Source organism: Phyllostomus discolor, chromosome 9 (genome assembly GCF_004126475.2).
Source record: "Phyllostomus discolor isolate MPI-MPIP mPhyDis1 chromosome 9, mPhyDis1.pri.v3, whole genome shotgun sequence".
NCBI lineage: Eukaryota > Metazoa > Chordata > Mammalia > Chiroptera > Phyllostomidae > Phyllostomus > Phyllostomus discolor.
Window position 1 is genome coordinate 67,828,149 of NC_040911.2, and position 22,767 is coordinate 67,850,915.

The 22,767-nt window shown below is 41.2% G+C and overlaps 1 protein-coding gene across 4 annotated transcripts in view; it reads left to right on the forward strand.

The window, feature by feature from the left end:
• The first annotated feature begins 211 nt into the window (after window positions 1-211).
• Window positions 212-22,767, forward strand: part of RRBP1 (ribosome binding protein 1) — a 77,785-nt gene continuing 55,229 nt past the window's right edge. The window contains exon 1 of one of the 4 annotated variants that reach the window (XM_028523518.1): window positions 212-489. The gene's annotated coding sequence lies outside the window, so the exon portion shown is untranslated. Of the gene's footprint in view, window positions 490-782; window positions 882-22,767 lie in introns of those variants that run through there. The other 3 variants (XM_036009510.1, XM_028523520.2, XM_036009511.1) reach the window with 3 other exon arrangements.

Sequence of the window (22,767 nt, forward strand, 5' to 3'; positions counted from 1 at the left end):
CACGCAGGAACTAGCGCCGCGCCGCGCGGCCCCGCCCTCCCCGGCTTCGCCCTCCCCGTTCTCCGCAGCTCCTCCCCTCTCTCATTGGTCGAGGAGGAGACCCTCCTCTCTGCCCAATGGCTGCCACCGCTGCTTGGCTATCCGCACTCTAATTGGTCAGGAGCCGACGGAATGGCGGGACGCCTACCAATTGGGAGAGGCGGCCCGATGAATGGCTGGCCCGGGTGGGGAAGGCAGGAGGCGGTGATCCCGGCGGAGGGGGCCGTTCGCCAGCTCCTAGGCAGAAAGTGCCACGACTCCACACACGCGCACGCAACCAGCTAACGGCCAGAGCGGACGGCAGACGGGGCGGGCGGCGTCGGGGTCGCGGCGCCTGCAAGTACTCGAGGGCGTCTTCTCGGCGGAGGCTTGGCCGACTCCTCTCCCGGTTCCGCAGCGGCGACAGCGGCTCCTACCCTCACGCTCTCCCTCCCGCTTCTCCGGCTGCAGGTAAGAAACTTGGCGGGGCCCAGTATTGGCGGCTACGGCGTGCGGCCCGGGCCGTCGGGGCGCCGGAGCCGGCCGCGCCGCGAATGACACGTCTCCTTGGCGGCCCCTCCCCCGGCGGCGCAGCCAGCCGTCGCCGTGGTAGCTGACCCTCGGGGTTGGGTCGGACCCCTGGGGCGTGTGCCCGGCCGAACCCCGTGCACGGGCGTGGGCCGAACGCGCCCCGCGGTGTGAACCCTACTCCCCTTGCCGTCGGGGAAACTTGCGGCGGCCCAGCGGCGGGACGTGGAGACCCATCCCTCCCCGGCGGGCCGTCGGGCCGGCCTGAGCGCTCCGAAGTTGGGCAAAGAAAGTTGTTGGCGGGGCAGGGCGGCGCACAGCTGGCGGAGGAAAGGGTTAAGTTTCGGGAAGCGGCCGGATGACGTTGCCGGGCTGGAGTCTGGGCTTGGGGCGGGGGGTGGGGGGGGGACAAGCGGAAGGCAGCGGAGGCCAGCCGGGGGGGAGAAGGGCGGGATTGAATGAGGGGCCCACGAGCGGAGCGCGCCTGCCTGCCGGCTGCGACCTGGAGGCGCTTCTGGGGGCAGAGCGGCCCCCGACGGGACGGGCCTGGGACGCGGCGCTGCCTGTGGGGCGGTGCGGGGACCTAGGGCTGTCCGGGGTCCGGACTCCGGGGCCGCCGCCGTGGCAACTTCCCGGAGTGCGAGAGGAGGCTCTCTGCTCCCCCTGGTGGTGGGGCTGGGGGCATCGTTTTCCCAGGCCCGGCGGAGCGGAGCTCAGCTCCAGGGCGCCGGGCTAGGGGACAGGGGCACCTCGGGCCCTGCCAGGCCCGGCCTGTCCGTGCCAAGATGAATGGGCCGGCGTTGCCAGGTCCGGGCGGAAGCGAGCATCTCCGGCCCGGTCGGCCAAGCACGCTGGCACTCGGCCTGGCGCCCGCCCCGGCCTGCTAGTCTCCTGGGGCAGAGGAGAGCAGGCTGGGGTCCGCACTTCCACTGGAGCATACGGGGAGCTTCACGGACCCTTCCCCAGGTTACAGATCATAGATGGTGGATCGGTATGTTGTAATGGTTAAGGGAGGGGCCTCTGAAATCTCAGCACGGTTGAGGATGACCTCGACCCAGCTGTTTCTCTCCGGGTGTCCAGTTAACCTGTGTGAAAAATACGGCTGCTGATGTTGCTACTTAAGAGAAAAATCAGTGAAGACCCAGCACACGTAGGGAGTAGATAACAAGTGTTGGCCGTTATTGTTGGGATGAGTTTTTAGGGGAGTGTGGTGCGTGCGAGGGAAGTGGAGTCTGGGTCTGGCGCCATCCTGCCTGCTGCAATTGCAGGGCTGGATTTCACCCCTGTGCTGCCATACTTACCGACCCTCTGAGCTTGTCCCTTAACCTCTCTGAACCTGGTTTTCGTTATCTGTAGCCTGGAGATAGTAAAACACATTTACAATGAGAAGCTGGGCAGCTTCCCAGGCAAGTGCTGGATAAAACAGGGACCTTGTGCAAACAGAAGGCAGTTGGGTAATAACTCCTGGAGGTCGGAGGTGAGCAGAGACTAGGAAGCACCAAGGAAATGAAACTTTGAAGGTCCTTGGGAGCCTTCCACATCACTGTTTGCCTAGTATGCTGGAGCCTTCAGGGTGTGGGGACCTTGCTGGCCATTTCTGGAGTTTGGGCCTCACATTCAGGCTAGAGATTTCTTCAAGAACACTGTTGCTCAGGTCTTTTTGTCCATCACTCCCAGGAAGAGCAGCTGCATGCTTTACACTGTCCTCATGCATTTGTGGACTGTGTATTCTCCACTGACCCTACCTCCTGCTTTACACTTTATCTTTGTGCTTGGTCATTTTAACTTCCTGTTAATCTGACACCAGAGAAGTCTTGGTGATCCTGCTGCAAGCTGTGTACTGTGGTGATGTCTCAGTTCCTTTATGAACTTTCTGAAGGTCAGCTGCACTGTGGGCTGCCAACCTTTTTCCCTTCCAGAGAGTAGCTTCTGATTCTGAGGTCCTGGAGCTGTCACTTCCCTCTCTATTTAAGAAAAGAGTGGAAGGTGGGGACAGACCTAGTAGATTGTTTTCCCTTTACTAGATCAATTCAGACTTGGCCTGCAGGGCTTCTGGTCCCTGCTGAGGGCAGAAGGGGGACAGGAAAGGTGTCTCAGGATTTGGAGATAGAGAGTCCAGCGGGTAGAGATAGAGGCAGTATATCGTAACAGAATTCTTTCATGGTAAGGAATAGGCGTCTGAACATCTATGAAGAGATTAAGAAGTTAGTGGCATCTTTGTGCATGAATATTTTTGGTGTTGGGAGAGTTTTAAATAAATCCCAAATCACTGAGTCATATTTAAGCAATTTTGCTCTTTGCTGGAATGATACCTAAGTCAACAAACTGCAGTAATCATACAGCACCAAATTCATTTAAGTAGTTGAAGATACAAGTGATTTAATTGGAATATTGGTTTGTTATGTATCAGGAACACTTTTAAAAGTCTCAGGACCCCAGACTTTTCTTACTTGCTCTTTTATTCCCAAGAGCTTAAACTAATAGGTAAATGACACATAGGCAGGGAATCAATAGTATTTTCCAGACACCAGATTTTTCTTTGCCAAAATTTTGTTTTGGGAAAAAATGATCTGTCAGAATTAGATGGCAGGACTGTGCTATCTATCTGTATGTCCTGGACTGCCAACAGTCAAGGCCTTGTGCTAGCCCTTAACAATAGTTGACTAAATGAGGTGAACCGCAGTACCTATTACCATAGTCTCATTAGTTGTTTGTATCTTATTGGACAAGTGAAGCTGAGCCCAACTTTATTTTAAAGGTTTACTCTTTAGAATCAGATTCCGTACTTTGACGTACACCTAGGTCTTGCAACAGCCCCATTCTGTAAATAGGTATGGTTGTCCCCATTCTGTAGATGATAACATAGAGACCTAGCTGGTCAGGCGGTTGACAGGCCAGTTCCCATTGCCCACTGGCTAGGTGATGTGGGTATGGCCTTAATGTTCACCTACTGGGACATTTAATTCCATACTTGCTGGGACAGTAACTATCCAAGGGAGGACATGGAATTAGAAGATCTAAATTAAGAGCTTCAATGGAAGGAAGGTGGAGAGTCAGTTGAAACTGTGTTAGTGCAAGAAGGTACTTTTAATTTCATTTCTTTCTGAAGCATCTCATGTGTGCTGTGCCTTCAAACACCGTAAATACCACACCAAAAAAAGGAGTGAGACCTAGTTCTTATCTGAAGAAGCTACAGTCTAGAAAACTGTTGTCCAACATGGTAGCCACATAAAACTATTCCAACTTAAAACAAAGTTAAATAAAATTTAAAATTCATTTTCTTAGTCACATTAGCCACATTTCAAGTGCTCAGTAGCTACGTGTTGGTCAGTGGAGATTTAGATCATTTCCATCATCACTGTACATTCTCTTAAATAGTGGTAGTCTAGAGATGGTTTGTATTCTATAAATATTTAAGTTTCACTCTGGCTGGTGTGGCTCAGTGGATTGCGTGCTGGCCTCCAAATCAAGTAGGTTTGGTTGCCAGTCTAGGGCACATGCCTGGGTTGCAGACCAGGTGTCCAGTAGGAATGTGCGAGAGGCAACCACACATTGATGTTTCTGTCCCTTTTTTCCCTCTCTAAAAATAAATAAAATCTTAAAAAATAATTTAAGTCTGTTCCTCTGGATCATTTAGAAGTATTGATATATTGAGCCATATGGAATTACCTGTTCTTTGTGTCAAAAACAGCTGACCAGTGGCAGTTCATGGGCTTCAAACTACCAGGATATCTTATAATGCACCCTGCTGTTTGGGTGCATTGTAAATTGCATACCAAGAATAAGAAAGGAGGGTGAGTGGGCAACACAGATAGGGCCCTGCCCTGGAGAGATTCTTACTTTATTCCAATAGTGTAAAAATGGCCTAACCAACACACACATACAAATAGTTATTGGGCAAAAAACATACGGCTTGTAGGGGAAGTAAATATTTATTCAAAGTGACAGACTGGGCAAAAGGGCCATTTAGGATTAGAGAAAATTAACTTGAGTACTTCATAGGGGGCTGTTTTCTGAGCCTGATAAATTCTGATGAGTATCTGGAAATAGGCAACCTGACTTCCAGGTTTGAAAACCAGACATGTCTAGTGTGCTTCCATTAAGTGCTATAAGTGACATGTATTTCCCACCTGTATTGCAATGGGAAGCAACTTTATAAAGAAAGTTTAGTAATGTCTACATTTAAGTTTTTTGAAAAGGCGGGAACAGTTGCCAGTTCCCAAACCTTACTTGTTCAACATACTGTCATTTTTATACTTGACATAAGTTGTTTCCTGGGTCAGTGACTATTTGCAAGGTTGTGTTATACTAGTGAGCTGGTCTTAGTACTCTAAGTAGAATGATATAAAACCAAAGTTACCAACCCGGTATGATGGGCAGCTACTTATTCTCTTCTTGGTCAGAGAGGAAGTCCACTAAGATTGTGCCTGCCCACTCCATTTATAGTGATAACAAATATCATTTGCTGGTTCAAAAGCCGGAATAAAATACCATTTTAAGCCCAAATCTTTAGTTCCATACCCTAGCTCTGGTCGAGATGTGAGAAAATAAGATCTGTTTTAGGCTGTCTTGAGACTGGTTCCAGGCTGGTGCCCTTTATGGACACCATATAGAACTTGGTGGGCACATGAGATTTGCTTGGCCAACCTCATGTTAGTAGACAATTAAACCACCTTTTTAAAATGGGTAACTTTTTTCAAAAATCTAGATTTTGGGGTTCTTTTGGGAAAAAATGGGAATTTCTGGTCATACCAGGTCTGTCTTCTTGAATGGTGACCATGGGCCCCTCTCTGATCAGGGCCCATGCTTTCTTTCACCAGCATCCTATTCTGATTTACATGACGTGTGTGGGGATTGGCCATCTCTGAGGGGGCACTTTCTTCTTCAGCATCAGAGAGCAGAGAGGGGCTGGAAGGCACCTGAGTGGTTACCATTGTCTTCTGCTGAGCTACAGCGTGGGACAGTGGGAGAAGCACTTGTTGGGGGTTCCAGTCCCAGAACTAGATGGTGTGACCTTAGACATGCCTTGTCTCCTTCCTGGCCTTCAGTTTCCTCCTGGTGTGAAATGAAACTAGGCCAGATGGCTCCATCTTTCAGGCCACAAACCTTGGTTTATCTTCAGCTCCTTGTTTTCTCTTACTTGTATCCTGTATACAATAGCAAATCTTGTCAACTCTGCCTTCAAATCAGAGCCAGAATACAGCCATTCTCACCACTTTCACTGGTACTACTCTGATCCAAATCCCTCTCATGTTGCCTGGGTTATTTTCTTTTTTAATTTGATAAATACTGGTTTGCCTGGGTTATTTCATTAACCCTGAAATGGTCTCCTTGCTTCTGCCCTCATCCCCTACCTTCTAATTTATTCCAAGAGCAAATCATGTCACTTTTCTATTCAAGATTCTACTTGGCCACAGTCTCCACAATAGCCTCCAAGGGCCATACGTTCACTCTGGCCTTACTCCTACCATTTCCTTGTCCTCTATTCCATTCACACTGACCTTCTCTTTGTTTCTCAGGCATGCTTTTGCTTCACACTGCTTCAGGCCTTTACACACACACTGTTGCTTTCAATGGGGAGCTTTTCCTCAGATGGCCACATGGCTTGCTCTCTCAGCCTTCTTCCTGTCTGTGAAGTGACAATCCCTGACAATCCCCCATTCCTACTCTGGTTCCCTGCTCCACCTCTCTGCGTGGTTTTCTCTTTGTTATCGCCTCCTGACATGCTGCATATGTGACTTATTTTGTCATCTCTCCCTCTAGAGCATAAACTTTACCAGTACAGAGATGTATCCGTTTTGTTTTTTCTAAGTATCCCTAAATGCCTGGAATGCAGTAGGTGCCCATCTTTACTGAGCTAATAACGTAGAGATGACTTTCTAGTGCTTGTGTTCTATGAGTATACTATTATTTAGCTTCGACTGTATGGATTCCTAGAGCATCAAATATAAACATACTCCAAATTCAGGTGTTCTTTGGATTCCCTCCAGCCTGGCTACAGTTGGGAAATTGACAGTTATACCTGTGGAGGGGCGCTGTCAAGTGTGGCCAGTCTTGCTCTGCCAGCAGAGGCCAGGGGATTTGAAATGACCCTTAGCGGGAGTCTGGGTCATTTGCTTTATATCTGGTGCTCCAGACCTCCATGCTGGTTGTGTTGACTTCCCCAGTCCATCATTTATGCTAGGATCCCTCAACTAGACCAAGCCCTTCCCAAGCCCTGTTCACACCAATTTCCTGAGAATTGGCAGCTTGCATCTTTATTTTCTGGGTAGCTGATGAGCGTTAGGTGGGGTTTGCAGAGTAACAGCATATCAGTGATGACAAACTCACCAGTAAACGAAAGGTTATTTTTGATTTGAACAATGAGAGGGTTTGCTCTGAAAAGAGGTGGGTTTTGTGCTTACTGGCATTGAGTGTTTCTTAGCAGTAGGAGGGAAAATTCTTTCATTGTAGCTGGGATTTCATTCTGTCTTCTTTTAGTCAGACTGAAGAGTAAGAGGCATTGACAAAATTAACCTCCTGCCTTTCCATGTGGTGGTTTTCTTTCTTCTGGGAGGACTTGCCAGAGGAGGCCAGGGAGGTAGAGGAAAATTATGGGGGCAGATGGTCTGATTGGTAAGAGACCTTTCAGGACCTAGCCTCCATCCTTAGTTTCTCCTCCTCTCTTTCTACTTTTGTTTTCAGGCAAAGAAATAAAAAGTATGTTCTAGATTCTCAGCCATTTCTGACCAGAGGATCAGGCCTACTCATTTTATGTGGAACACCCTTGTTCTGGCCCTAAGCCCAACTAGTATGTTTTTCTGGAACTTCTCATTCAGTCATTAAAATAACACATCAAAAACTATTTTATTTTCAAGTAAGACTCATCCTGAATAGGAATTAAATATAACCAGCATTATTTCTGTTGAATGCACTTTCATTTCTATGTGAGGTCTAGATACTTGTGGTAGTTAGCAAGGATCTTAATGTTCAGAATGTAGTAGTGATCACAGTGATGGAAGGGAAGGAAGAAATCACTGCTGAAGAACAGATGTATCATTGACACCCAGAATGAAAAGTCTCCTTAGTGATGGTCAAGGAACATTTAAAAGGTCAACTTCAGCCATAGCTCTGAAGCCCAGCCACTTTTTTCTATGTTATGTTGTTTCCCTCTTAAGTTGGACGGTCCTGAGCCTTACTCTGAACAGTTTGATTTTTAGAAGTAAGTGAGGAAGATGGCACAGTGGGGCTTGGCCACAGACAGTGAAGGTCTTGGGATGGTTAAACCAGGAGGTGGCTGTCCATCTTGACCTTTGTTCCAGCTAACATCATGTATGCCACACACAGGCAAGGTCTGGGATGTGGCAGGAGTGAAAGTGCTGTAACAGATTCTCCGGTCATTAAAGATCCTCCTCCTTCAGATCCCCATGATCATTTTCCTACCAAAGTTGGCATATATATACTTTTTTTTCCTTTACTAAAGTAAAATACATATACAGAAAAATGTAGTCATAAGTCTGTAGATCAATATAAACTTTCACAAGCTTAACACCCTTGTTTAACCAGCAGATTTAAGAAACAGATTATCATGCCCCATGCCAGTCCTTGCCACAGCTCCTCTTGTGCCCCCTCTAGTTGCTGTCCACCCCCCAGGATACCTGCTCTCCTGATTTCTCTCTAGCACACAGATTCATTCAGCCTGTATTTAAACTGGATGTAAATGAAGTGCAATCCTATGGCATATGTTCTTTTGGGTCTTTCATTGGTTATGTGTGAGGTTCATCCATATGGTCAGGTCAATTCATTTTTCTTGCCTAGTATTCCATCATGTGAACAAATCACAATTTATCCATTTCACTATGGATGAATACTTGGATTGTTTCTAATATGGGGCTTATATTATATATAAATTTTATTATATTATAAATACAGAGGCTTGCCCCTAATTTTGGTGACTGTCTGCATTTCTGTTGGGTCTCTTCCTAGGAGTGGGATCTCAGGATCAAAAGGAGACATATGCTCAGCTTTAGAAGAGAGTGCCAGACTTTTTTTTTCCCAAAGTGCTGGTACTAATTTATACTCTCACCAACAGTATATGAGAGGTTGGAATATGTTATACAATGGCTGACTTTAAAAAGGAGCCAGAATGAAGTATAGTTACCATTGTTAATAAGAAATAACTCTCATATATCAGTTCTCCTTGTCAGAGAGATGGGAAGATTTGGCTGCAGGATTCTTTAATCAAAGATGGACCTACGCAGAGGGGTTGTGAAAGATGGTTGGATTTTATTGTCTACGAAAAAATGCTGCGTCTTAATCACAATTCTGAGCAGAAAGGCAGCCCCTTGCTTTAGTTAAGTGAATGGAGAAGAAGCTCAGCAGTGCTGTGATCTGGAGATTTGAGTTCTTCCTCAGATGCCACTCCCCACCCAGGTTAATGTAATGAGTGTTGGAATATTAAGTGGATTTCTTAAAAACAAAGGAGCCAGCAGTTGAGTACCAGAGGTCATTCATCCCTGGCCCACACATTTCTAACCTGAAAATCCACCCACCTCCTGGAATTCTTGTTCAAAGCCCAGGGTTGGTGGTATAAGGACACTGCAGGCTCCCTTCCTCCTGGATTGTTATATAGCCAGGTTTGGCTGTGGAAGGCTCCCTAGCATAGTCAGTCCTCCTATCATGTAGCAGGGATGGTCTCCTTTTTGTTTTAAGAGCTTGGTTGGCTAGGATTTGATTTGGCTAGGACAACTAGTGACACCCATGCCAAATGTCAATGGCTTAAAGAAGGAAGGGGCACTATGTTGCTGGTGATAGTCGTCTGACTGGAATGGGGTGGGGCAAGTGCTACATAACAGTTCAAACATCTTCTGAAAGCATTGACTAGCTTGGAAAATATTGAGGAAGAGAGTGAGGAGGCTGAAATCTCAGTGAAAGGAGTAGTTCTGGACAGTAAGCACAACCCTGAAGGCATTTGGCAAACTGGGCAAACTCTTGAGTTTTGATGGGATCTCTGGGCACAATATGATGGGAGACCCTCACCTAGAGCTGGAACTCCCACACTGTCAGGGTGAAGGTGAGTCAGAAGAAGGCCTGTTTGCCTGCTGCAAAGTTGAACTCACAGGCTGTGCCTCATGAAGATCCCATGAGTGGTAAGTGGTAAGAAATTCTGAAGCTGCTTTTTGAATTCTTTATTTTAGAGTTGACCTGGGCAGATAGCATTCCTGAGCCAGTCCACAAGCAAACAGATCTTTGACGGACTGCACCTTTATTCTAGGCTCAGTGAATCCCCAGGTATAATTTATAAGGGAAAATGAGTAGTCTCTAGTTAAGAATAATTAAACACAAAAAAGGTAGAGCTCTGTGAATCAGGACTAGTAGAAATAGATTTGTGAGAATACGAGAGTTGAGTGGTTGACACCAATTTTAAATAATACTTTTTACTATTCTTAAAGTAATAGACAAGCTTGAAAATAGCTACAAGGGAAAGAAACTACCAAATGACCTAGCAAGTTTGAAAAAGGGATAGGTACAAGTAACTTATAGACATGAACATCTTAGTAATTGTACTTACAAACCCAGTAGATTGAAGAGAATAAATGAAATGGAAGATAGACCAGAAAAAAATAGATATCATTTTAGAGAATCAAATAGGTGAATGATTTATAAGACCTATTAAGAATCAGCCCTGGCTGGTGTGGCTCAGTGGTTTGAGTGCCAGCCTGCAAACCAAAGGGTTGCTGGTTTGATTCCCAGTCACGTCATGTGCCTGGGTTGCGGGCCAGGTGCCCTGCAGGAGGTGCTTGAGAGGCAACCACACATTGATGTTTCTCTTCCTCTCTTTCTCCTTCCCTTCCCCTCTCTAAAAATAAAATAAATATATATATATTTTTAAAAGATCTATTAAGAATCAGGGAGAGTAGACTGAGAAGTGTGTCTAATTAGAGTTCTCAGAAAGGAGAGAGATTATGGGACTGAATCAGTACATGATGAGATAATGACTAAAAATTTTATACAACAGATTATATAAACAGATGTGTATACAACATGTAAACAGTGTAGTGATTGATAGAGCAGCCAAAGGAGAAAAATCAAGAGTGAGGGTAAAATGAAGGTAACTTTTAAGACCCCCCCCCCAAAAAAAGGGAAGACAGTTTTGTATTAAAGGAAAATCTCAAGGATATTCCTGGAAGGAAAGTAATGCCAAATGGGAAGAGTACAAGCAAGAGGAATAAAGAAGAAGGTGGTAAATACTTTTATTTGGGCAACTGCAAACAAATATAAAAGACTAATAATGATGTTGGCAGTGGGGAGGGAGCTTAAGAAAAGACTAAGATTAAATAAATACATGAAAACAATAACAGTGAATTAAAGGGTAATGGAATTAGTATAGAGGGGGAAAGTTTTGTTTAACTTGGTGAACGCTGCATGTTATTTTTTTTTTAAAGTTATTACCAAGAAATAGGGGGGAGAAAACTGTACTTAAACAATGATTAAAATAAAAAATTAAAAAAAATTTAAAAAAGTAGTAGAAAGGAAAAATGGAATAATTTTAAAATCAAAAGGAGATAAGAAAGATAAAAAGATCCAAAGGCAGTAGGGAAATAGCACAATATAAGACTATAGACTTAAACTCAGATATATCAGCATTCATATTAAATGTAAATTTACTGCTTTGGACAGTATAGCTCAGTGAGTTGGAGCATTGACCAAAGGGTTGCAGGTTTGATTCCTGGCTATGGTACATGCTTAGCTTGTGGGTACAATCTCTGGGTCAGGCTCCTACGGTCCCTGGTCTGGGTGGTATAGGAGACAACCAGCGGATGTTTCTCTCGCACATTGATGTTTCTATCTCTCCCTCTTGCTTTTAAAGCAATGAAAAAAATATGTTCAGGTGAGTGTAAAAAAAATTTTTTTAATGTAAATTTACTAAATCCTCTACTTAAAACATAAAGCTATCATATTTTCAAAGTTTATTTAAAAGTGGTATATTGTTATAATAGACTAACAAAATAATTAGAGAATAGTTCACTTCATAATGAAATGATAAAAGTTCAGTTCTCCTTAAAGATACGGCATTTTAAACTTTGCATCTTACATAATCACAAAAGGCATAAAACAAAAATTGACAGGGACTAGAAGAAATAGCCAAATAGTAGAGAATTTTAGCACATCCTCTCAGTAATTGACAAAAAATCTATGAGGATTAGAACTTTGAACAAAATTAGGTCTGTGTATAACTATGTATAAATAAAACACTGTATCTAGCTAACACATATTTGATTTCAAAAATTTTCAAAGGTTGGTCATATCCAGGCCCTTAAAGTAAGTCTCAACAGATGTCAAAGGATTGAAATTGTCTACAGCAAGTAGTCTGATCCCAATTCAGTTAAACTAGAAATATGAATGAAAATATAATTAGAACATCTCTGACTAGTTGGACATTTTTAAAATATCTGCTTCTAGTATTATTTGTATGTCAAAAAAATGGGAAATAGAAAATGTGAAGTGAGTGATAATGAAAACACTGCATATCAAAACTTGTAGGATGTAGCTAAAGTGTTATTTACAGGGAAACTTATAGCTTTAAATACATATATTAAAAAAGAAGAAAAGAGAAAAATAAATGAGCTAAGTAAACATCTGTCTCCAGAAGTTACAAAAGGTAAAAATAATGTTAAACCAATCCAAAGGAAGTAATAATGAGAAGGAATTAATGAAACAGGAAACAAATATACAGTAGAGTTCAACAAAGCCACAACTTATTCTTACAAAAGATAATATTGACAAATATAAAGCAAAGTGGTCCAAGAAACAAGCACAAATAGTTAATATCAAGAATGTGAAAAAAGACTTCGTTACAGACGTGGTTGATATTAGAAAAATGAGTGACTATTATGAACAACTTGTGCTAAGTAAAAATAAATCAAATCAGTGTCATAGGTTCATTAAAAACATTTGAAGGATCCAGAAGAGGGGGTGCTGTACCACACACCATACATAGAAGCCTTCTTTCTTACCTCAACGTGGTGATAATTTTGCAAGTTCTGACAACATAGATTTCTAGGAAAATATAACTTATCAACACTGAACCAAGAAGAGAACCAAGAACCTAATAAAAGGATATCTACAAAAAGCCTATACCAAACATCACACTAAATAGGAAGACCCCTAAATTTCCTTTTGAGATTAGGAAAAAAACCAGATGCCTGCTGTCATTCCTTCTCTCTAGCACTGTGTGGGAGGTCCTATCCTGTGCAGAAAATTCAAGAAAAGTGAAATAGAAGATTTCAAGATTGGGAAGAAAGAAACAAAAGCTATGATTCATAGGCAATATGTTTATATATATAGAAAAAAAATTTTTTTAATCTATAGATATGTTTCTAGAGTTAGGCAAGGTTGCTGGGGAAAAAACCAATTATATTTCTGTATACCAACAATAAAAGAAAATGAAACTTAAAAGAGACACTGTTGGTAATAGTGTAAAAACTATGAAGAACCAAGAAATAACTCTTCCCAAAAGCATGCTAAGCCCCCATAGTGCATTATTTTCCTCTACCAGGATACCTGTGTTTTCCTGTTTAGATCTGGTTTTTATAACCATATAAATGAGCAGTTCCTATCCTGGTGTTGTATTTAGTAGAACCTTCAATCACTTGATGTACTGAGGTTTGCTTGGTGGATACAGTGCGGAAGAGACTGGTCCCTGCTATCTGGGAGCCTAGTATCTACTGCAGTAAGAATTCTGTCCTGGGCTAGCACATCTTAACTGTTCATATCCATTTTGAGATTTCAGGGTTCTTAATTCTTACCTTGTAGGCATGTTATCTTCATAGAGAGGTGAAGCCTATAGGCTTCTTGTAAGCTCTCAGAAGATTTAGATCCATTTAAGTACTTACTTTTCCAAAGACTATTATTGTGGAGAAATACAAAAATAATGTCAATTCTTTATTTTCTTTCCTTATGCATAGAAATTGAATCTAAAATGGCTGATGAATAAGCAGAGGCTTATAATAGAATACATTTCTATTTTCAGTGTTTCTGTCTTTCTTTAAAACGAGTAGCATTTTTTTATGAAGTCAGTTGTTTCCATCCTATTAAAGCATGAAATAAATTATTTTAGACTATACCTTTTAGTTACTTTGTTTCTTTGGGTAAAAAAAAATCAGAAGTATACTTAAAATTTTAATCAGATGATCTTAAAATTATCTTCTCCATTTAGAAATGTTAGATGAAGTGAATAAACATGCTTTAAAATGCCCTGGCTGATATGGCTCAATGGATTGAGTGCTGGCCTGCAAGCCGAAGGATCGCCAGTTTTATTCCCAGTCAGGGTACATGACTAGGTTGCAGACCTGTCCCCGGTTGGGCATGCAAGAAGCAATCAATAGATTTATCTCTTGCACATTGTTATTTCTTTCTCTCTCTTTCTCCCTCCTTTACCCTCTCTCTAAAGGTAAATAAATAAAATCTTAAAAAAAGAAGAAAATGTTCATATTTATTTTTAAAAAGCATAGCTGAGCTTACTAGGAAATAGAAGAGATGGTCAGAGGCCATAAACTGAGGGTGAGAGGAGTGGCAGGGACCCAGGAGTAAACTAACTCTGGGGTGTGGGTGGGGTGTTTTCAGCCAGAGTCATCTTGGGTTTTTGGCCTTTGGCTTTGATGTCCAGGTAGGGATTAAGGTTTGTCTAAGGTGGGGATTGAGACCCCAGCCTCCTCTCATACACCCAAGTAAAAGCTACACACTTGAAAGTTCACCCCCTCAATGAAAGGACAGACTAGTGGCAAGGGATGGTAATCTGGAATTATCTGGTTTGTCCTGAGGCAGGGGAGGAGGCAAAGTCTATTGAGGATTTGTAACAGGATGTCCATACTGGTCATAAAAAAGTAAGTCCTAAGCAAAGATAAAACAGCTCTGTAGAGATCACTCCACAGCTCAGCCCAGACAGGATTGCCACTGCTACAGTCCTAACAGAGATATGACACAGAATCATTATTGAAGGCATAAAAGTAGGTAGTGAAAAAAAAATCAATGGGAAAAAATACTAGGATAAAAACCAGGATGACTTGAAAAAACAGAGTAAGTTAAAGGACTAATTATAAAGTTGGTTAGATTCAGCTGAAGAGATAATTGGTGAAGTGGAACACATCTGAGAAATTTTCCTAGATGGGAGCACAGAGAGATTGAGCTCTAATTAATTCTATCACAAAGAAACAGATATAAGAAATTTTACAAATAACTAAGCGGTCAGGGGTTTTCCAGATTAAATGAAAAACATGACTCTTCAAACTCAGAAAACACAATGAGCCTGAATAAGATAAATAAAAATAATTACACACCAAGAACTATTTTTGTTGAATCCTCAGAACCCCATACATGGAACTTAATAGTCATAACAGGTTTTTTAAAAGGTACAAAAAATGACAAATTGACAGCATGTTTCTCAGCAGTAACTATGCCCCCCTACACTCCCCTCCCCCAAAAGCTAGAAGACAAAATATATCTTCAAGCAGTGAGAAAAAATAACTGTCAGCATGGAATTCCATACTCAGTTAAATCCATTCAGTTTCTTTAGGGTTGTAAGGACTCAGAAAGTTTTTAAAGAAGTCCTTGCTGAAAGAACTGGTCAAGGATATACTTTAGGAAGATACCAAAAGAAGGGAATGAGATGCAAGAAACAGTGATGAGCAAATAAATTGGTAAACATTTGGATAATTTAAACATGAGCCGTTTGGAACAAAACAACTTAAAAAGTCCTAGTGTGTGTGATGGAGTGAGGGGGAAGGGGTGCACCATGGTGGAACAGGAGTTCAGTCAGATGGAAGGGTACTAGACTTCAAGCCTTCTGCAGTTCTTTTGGGGAAGTGACTAGAGGCATCAGTGAAATGAGGTCAAATATGTTTGTTAGGAAAATGTGTGGGGAAAAATCATTTTAATTGTAATTTTAGTTTCACTAAAAAATAGAAGTGGAATGTATACCTTCTAAACACCATAGAGGAAAAGGGAATATATAACTTAAGTAGTCCAATAGAATGCAAAAAAAGGAGGGGTGGGGAAGCAAAGAAGTAGTATCATGAGTTGAGTAGGAATCACAAAATCAGGGTATAAACTAGTCCAGTTATACAAGGTATCACAATAGATATCAATGAACTAAATATACCAGTTAAAAAGACAAATTGACATACTGGTCTTAAAATCGAACTATGTGCTATTTTTAAGAGTTCTACTTAAAATATATGAACATGGAAAGGTTTGAAACTAAAGAATAGAAAATGATTGTAGGCTAATATTAACCCTCCAAAAGTTGGTATAACTTGTAATTAGACATACTACATTTTAATGAAAAAAATTCATTGTAGATATAAAGACGGTCACTATATAATAGGTGGAAAATAGCAGCTACTTAGTCAGGAAGATGTAACAGTTCTGATCTCATGTTCACCTAATGAGTTGGCTTCCAAATAAAGCACAGATTGACAGATACCAGGAGAAATTGGTAAGTTCATGTTTATAGTAAGGGATTTTTATTTTATTTTTTTATTTAATTGTTGTTTCAGTACAATTACCTCCATTTTACTCCACCACTCCACCCCATGCCAGCCATCCCCACTCCCCACATGGTAGGAGATTTTTAAAGCTCTCAATAGCTATTAGATTAAACAGGCAAAAAAAATTAGTATGGTTCCATAACAAATTTTTTTTTTTTTTACTTTTTTTATCCTTGCCTTAGGACATTTTTTTATTTGCTTTTGGAGGGAAGATGAGGGAGAGAGAAATATGGATGCTATAGAGAAACATCGATTGGTTGTCTTGGTTGACTGTAGCATGTGGCCCAATTGAGCCTGGACCGGGATCAGACCTGCCACCGAGGCCTGTGCCCTGGCAGGGAGTCAGACCTTCAGCTCTTCTGTTATGATGACGCTCCAACTAAGCTACATTGGTCAGGGCTATAAAAGGTTATTAAGCTCAAACTCAGGATATATGTGAAATCCTTCACTCCATAGAGGACGTATGTATTTATAAAAATTGACCATAGTCACCCCGGCTGGTGTGGCTGGGGTGGAGGATTGGCAGTATAACAAGAGGTTGTGGATTCAATCCCTGGTCAGGGTTTGTAGGATCTCCACTATGGGGGGCAACCAATTGATATTTCTCTCTCTCATCAGTGTTTTTCTCTCTGTCTCTCTCCCTTTCTCTCTCTCTAAAAGCAATGAAAAAAATGTCCTTGGGTAAGGATAAAAAAAATTGACCACAATCTATAAAGATAAACATGGGACCCTTCACTCCATAGAGTACACATGTATTTATAAAGATTAACCACAATCTAGCAAAACTCATCAAATATTGTAATCTAAATCAGTGTTTTTCAAAGTATTGTGATCCTCAAACTCAATTTAGTTGGTTGTGAAAAACTTTTTAAAATTTTTTGATGGCATAGCAAATACCAATGTATCCCATGTATTAATACTGAGTTATTGTTTCACTGAAGTTTTATTTATGTGTGTATCTGCATACATATGCACATACGTGTGTATGAGTCCACCCTGGGTCATGTAAAAAATTATTTTTATGGCTCATACAGATCAGATTCTCTTATGACTGTGCAGTTAAATGAGGGATTATCAATGGTAATTCAACCCTGATGTGTGCTTGGAAGGTTAAGGACATTGACACCTCACGAGTCTAAGAGATCATATGGGAATTAGAAAATACTTACAATTGAACCTTGTAAGGTGAAGCTACAGCAGTACTTAGAGGGAAATTTATTACTTTAAAGATATGCTACAAGAAAAAAGAAAATCCTGAAAATTAACAAATGTGACATCAAGAGGTAAGAACAAAATAAACCAGTAGAGGCTGGATGAAAGAATAATGAGAATCATATACCATATTTTGCTGTGCTTAATGTACTCCTGTGTATAATGTGCACTTACGTTTTTTGCCCAAACTTTCAGGGGAAAAAAAAAATCTTTCATTTTAATTTTTTAATTTAATTATTTATTTATTTATATTTAGATACTTGTTTTTTTGTATTATAAAGGAATTTTAGCATTTATTTTTGGACACATTATGGTACAAGAAATTTTATATAACAAATAATTACAAAACACAAGAACAGATACAAATTATTTCAGGTACTATCCATGTATAATGCTCATCCTCATTTTCCTTCAAAAATTTGGGCATAGAAATGTGCATTATACATGGCAAAATACAATAGACTGGATCACAAACCCAAAAGCTGACTCAGGAGTTCTCATTGAAATTGAATCAGCAATTTATAATAACCAAGACATGAAACAACCTAAGTGTCCATCAGCAGATGAATAGGTAAAAAGCTGTAGGATGCATACAAACACACAGTGGGAGGTTATTTAGCCATACACAGGGGGAACTGCTTTTTACAACAACATGGATGGACCTTGAGGGCATTGTGCTAAGTGAAATAAATCAGAAAAAGACAAATACTGTAAGATTTCACTTATGTATAAAATCTTAACCCCCAAAAAAGCTCATCTCACAGAAGAATGAGCAGATTGTGGTGACCATTGGCAGAGGGGGAATTGGAAGAAAGTGGTCAAAAGGTACATACTTCCAGTTGTAAGATAAAAAAGTGCTAGGGATGTAATATGCAACATGATGGTGACTGTGGTTAACACTGCTATATGATACATATGAAAGTAAAGAGAATAAATCCTAAGAGTTCTCGTCACAAGAAAAAAATTCCTTTGTTTTGTTTTTGTATTTATACATGATGAAGGATATTAACTAAACTTACTGTGGTAGTCATTTCATGGTATATCTAAGTCAAATCATTAGGTGTATACGCAATGCTGTATGTCAATTATATCTTGAAACTGGAAAAAATTGAATCAAGCAATTAAAAATCAGCTCTTTGAGACTTCCAGCATTATGGAGGCATAGGTGGACGCACTGTACCTCCATGCACAACCAAGATTAGAACAACAATTGAGAGGCAGAGTAACACCCAGAACTGACAGAGAATTTATCTGAATGGAAGTCGGACAGCCAAGAGGTTGAAGTAGACCCGTTCATCCAGACCAGTAGGAAGGGCAGAGAGGAGCAGCCGGGTGTGGGTTGCAGCACGGGTCGCAGTGCGGAGAGCAGAGAGCAGTGGGCGCATAAGGCAACCGGGAGCACGTAAGGCATCTGGGGCACGCAGGATTGCAGTGGGTTGACCCTGAGCACACAAGTGGCAGCTGGCAGACCCAGTGAGGCGGCTATTGTGGACCGGGGCAGAGCGTGCAGCCCAGGATCCCAGGGAAGGGACTGAGGTCCCAGGAGAACGGAGCTACAGCCATTGTTCCCTCCCGCCCCCGCCCCCACCCCCACATGCAATGTCACAATCTAGCGACTGGGGTGCCCAGCCCTGGTGAACACCTAAGGCTCTGCCCCTCACTGTAACAGGAGCAACCAGACCAAAAAAGAGAGAGAGAGAGAGAAATATGTCTCAAACAGAAAAACAGATCAATGCCCTAGGGCTCATCCTTTTGAGTGACCAAGAGATAGCCAATCTATCAGATGCACAGTTCAAAACACTGTTGATCAGGAAGCTCACAGAATTGGTTGATTTTGGACACAAATTAGATGAAAAAATGCAGGTTACCATAAAAGAGATGAAGGAAGATGCATAGAGAACCAATAGTGATGGGGAGGAAACTGGGACTCAAAACAATAGAGTGGACCAGAAGGAAGAAAAAAACCAAACAGGAAAGCATGAAGAAATAATTCAAAAAAACGAGGAGAAGCTTAGGAACCTCCAGGACATCTTTAAACGTTCCAACATCTGAATTATAGGGGTACCGGAAAGGGAAGAGGAAAAACAACAGATTGAACATGTATTTGAACAAATAATAAAGGAGAACTTCCCCATTCTGGCAAAGGAAATAGACTTCCAGGAAACCCAGGAAGCACAGAGAACCCCAAAGAAGTTGGACCCAATAAGAAACACACCAAGGCACATCATAATTACATTAACCAAGGTAAAAATGAAGGAGAGAATCTTAGAAGCAGCAAGAGATAGGGGGACAGTAACCTACAAAGGAGTTCCCATCAGACTATCAGCTGATTTCTCAAAAGAGACCTTATAGGCAAGAAGGGGCTGGAAAGAAGTATTCCAAGTCATGAAAGACAAGGACCTCTATCCCAGATTACTCTGTCCAGCAAAGCTTTCATTTAGAATGGGAGGGCAGATAAAGTGCTTCTCAGATAAGGTCAAGTTAAAGGAGTTCATCATCACCAAGCCCTTATTTTATGAAATGTTAAAGGGACTTATCTAAGAAAAGAAGATAAAGAAAAAACATGTATAGTAAAAGGACAGCAAACTCACAATTATTAACAACCACACCTAAAGCACAACCAAAAGAAACTAAGCAAACAACTAGAACAGGAACAGAACAACAGAAATGGAGGTCACATGGAGGGTTAGCAACAGGGGAGTGGGAGGAGGAGAGAGGGGGAAAAGGTACAGAGAATAAGTAGCGTAAATGGTAGGTTGAAAATAGATAGGGGGAGGGTAAGAATCGTATGGGAAATGTAGAAGCTAAAGAACTTATTATAAGTATGACACATGGACATGACTAAAGAGGGGGATATGGGTGGGAGAGGGTATAAAGGGTGGAGGGGAGTGAAGGGGGGAAATGGGACAACTGTAATAGCATAATCAATAAAATATATTTAAAAAAATCAGCTCTTTACTCCTTACTTCCCTCCAAGAACAGATCTTGAAACATCAGATCCTGACATTTTTACAGGCAAGTTCTTCCAAACCTGTCAAGAACAGGGTGAAAGGGATGATCCTTAGCTCATTTTATGAGACTCAAATGACCTTGCTACCAAGACTATATAAGAAAAGTCTGAGAATGACCTCTAACTCTTTTCACTTAAAAGCGTACATGGAAATCTTATTTAAAAATGTGAGCAAAGCAAATACAGTGATACATTAAAAAAGAAAAGGCTTACCATCAAGAAGTGTTTATAGCATAAGAACCATCTTTGAGTTAATATATATTACTGCATTTCAACCCATTTCAGATAAGAGAAAATGCCAAGTGATAAAGAAAAAGCATTTGCTAAAATTCAGTATCTAATTGTTAAGAAAAGGTAATTAGGAATGTAAGATAGTTTAACCTGAGAAAGTGCTTCAATTAAAAAACCATGATCAATGCAACATCTAATAGTTAAACAATAGAAGTAGCAACAAACTCAGGGATGAGACCAGGAAGCTCCCTATCTCACGCTGTTCAACACTGCTGCAGAGCTCTGTAAGACAAGAAAAAGGGACAGGAAAGAATATGGCTTAAAAAGCGAGAAACAACATTGTCTTTTCTCATAGGTGATTTTCTTTAAACAAAGAAAATTCAAGAGAATCTACAAACTTCTAGATTTGACAGTAGTTTTAGCATAATATCTGGGTAAATGACAGGTGCAAAAAGGAATAATTTTGCTGGTTGTCTATAGCTAGAAATAGGAAAAGTAATTTACAAAAGATATCTTTTTTAGTATTTTAAAAATAACAATAATCTTAACAAAAAAATGGGTAAGACTTTTATAGGGCTATTTATAAGTTTAAAAGAATGTAGAACTATACCATTACTATGCTCATTGATGAGTAACTTCCATAGTGACCCTGGCCAAGTGGCTCAATGGTAGGAGTGTCTTCCTGTACACCAAAAAGTTCTGGGTTTGTTTCCAGGTCAGGGCACATACCTAGGTTGTGGGCTCAGTATCTGATTGGGGTGCTGCTTATGGGGAGACAACTAGTTGATGTTTCTTTCTTACATTGATGTTTCTCTCTCTCTCTCTCTCTCTCTCTCTCTCCCTCTCCCTCTCCCCCACCATCCCTCCTCCTTCCCTTCTTTCCTCTGTCTCTCTCCATCTTGGTTTGTCTTTCTCCATCTTTCTCCATTCCCCTCTCTCTCCTATTCCCCATCCCTCAAATTGATAAACATATCCTCAGGTGAGGATTAAAAAAGGAAAACCTCCTATAATGTACAATGTCAGTTTTCCCTACGTTCATCTGTAAATTCAGTGTGATTCAAATAAAAGCCTCAGTAGAATTTTTGGAGAGAATGCATAGGCCAAAATGGGGTAGTGGTGCAGGGCATAGATAAATATACTGGTAGAACAAAGTATGGAGTCCAGTAACAGATCCAGGCATATTTCAGACTTGTTAGGACAGAGGTAACCTATAATTGCAGGGAGCAATGTGGAGGGAGAGATAGAACAGTCAGGAAATGGTGTGGATAATTAAACTGATAGGGAAAAGTTATATCACTATTTCCTGTTATATGCCAGAGCAAATCCCAGGTGATTAAAAAAAAATACCTACGAAAAGCATTACTGAGGTTTTTAGAAGAAAATAACTTCTAAACCGTGAAATGACTTCTGTCATAATGGTTGTCTGCCATCCCAATGGTTGGAACCTGGGCGTGTGGGAGTTGGATATAAGGGAGATTTTCACTCTGTATGAGTTTTGACCCATAGGAATGTATTGCCTTTATGTAATGTAAATGAGTAACTTTTAATTTAAAGGATAGTGACACCTTTTTCCTTGAAAAAAATGAATATTCTCCTTATGACTCAGAGATATTAGCTATGAATAAGAACAACAAACCATAAGGCAAATATTAGTAAATTGGACATTAATAGTATAGTAGTTGATATCAAAAAACATTATACATTGGCTGGAGGAGAAACCACAGACTTTGACACATCTAAAAAATTATTAATATCCAAATATGTAAGTCACCTACAAACAGGAAAAAAAACTGTTAGAAAAATGAGCAAAGGATATGAACAGTAAGTGACACAGTGAAGTAATCTGAAGGGCTAGTAACAAGGTGCCATGTCACATTCATTTGATTGGTGCCATATCTCACGTTTGACCACATGTTGGTAGGGATGTGGATGAAAGCAGGCCCTTCTCAGTCGGCCCTGCCCCTCTGGGGAGCAGTTTGGCAGCATCTGGCATAGCCGTGCCTACTCTGTGACCTGGTCGGTCTAGTTCTACATGTATCATAGAGAAAGCTGTACATGAGCACAGGGAACTTGGGGGATATGTCACACTCTAGTTTTGTGTGAATAGTGTAAGTTTTTAAAGCCTAAGTGCCTGTTATAGGAGTGTGGACCCATTTCCATTTGTGGTCTATTTACTGCACATAATATAGGAATTAAAATGAACTAAAGCTATGTGTATTTATATATATCTCAAAAACTAAG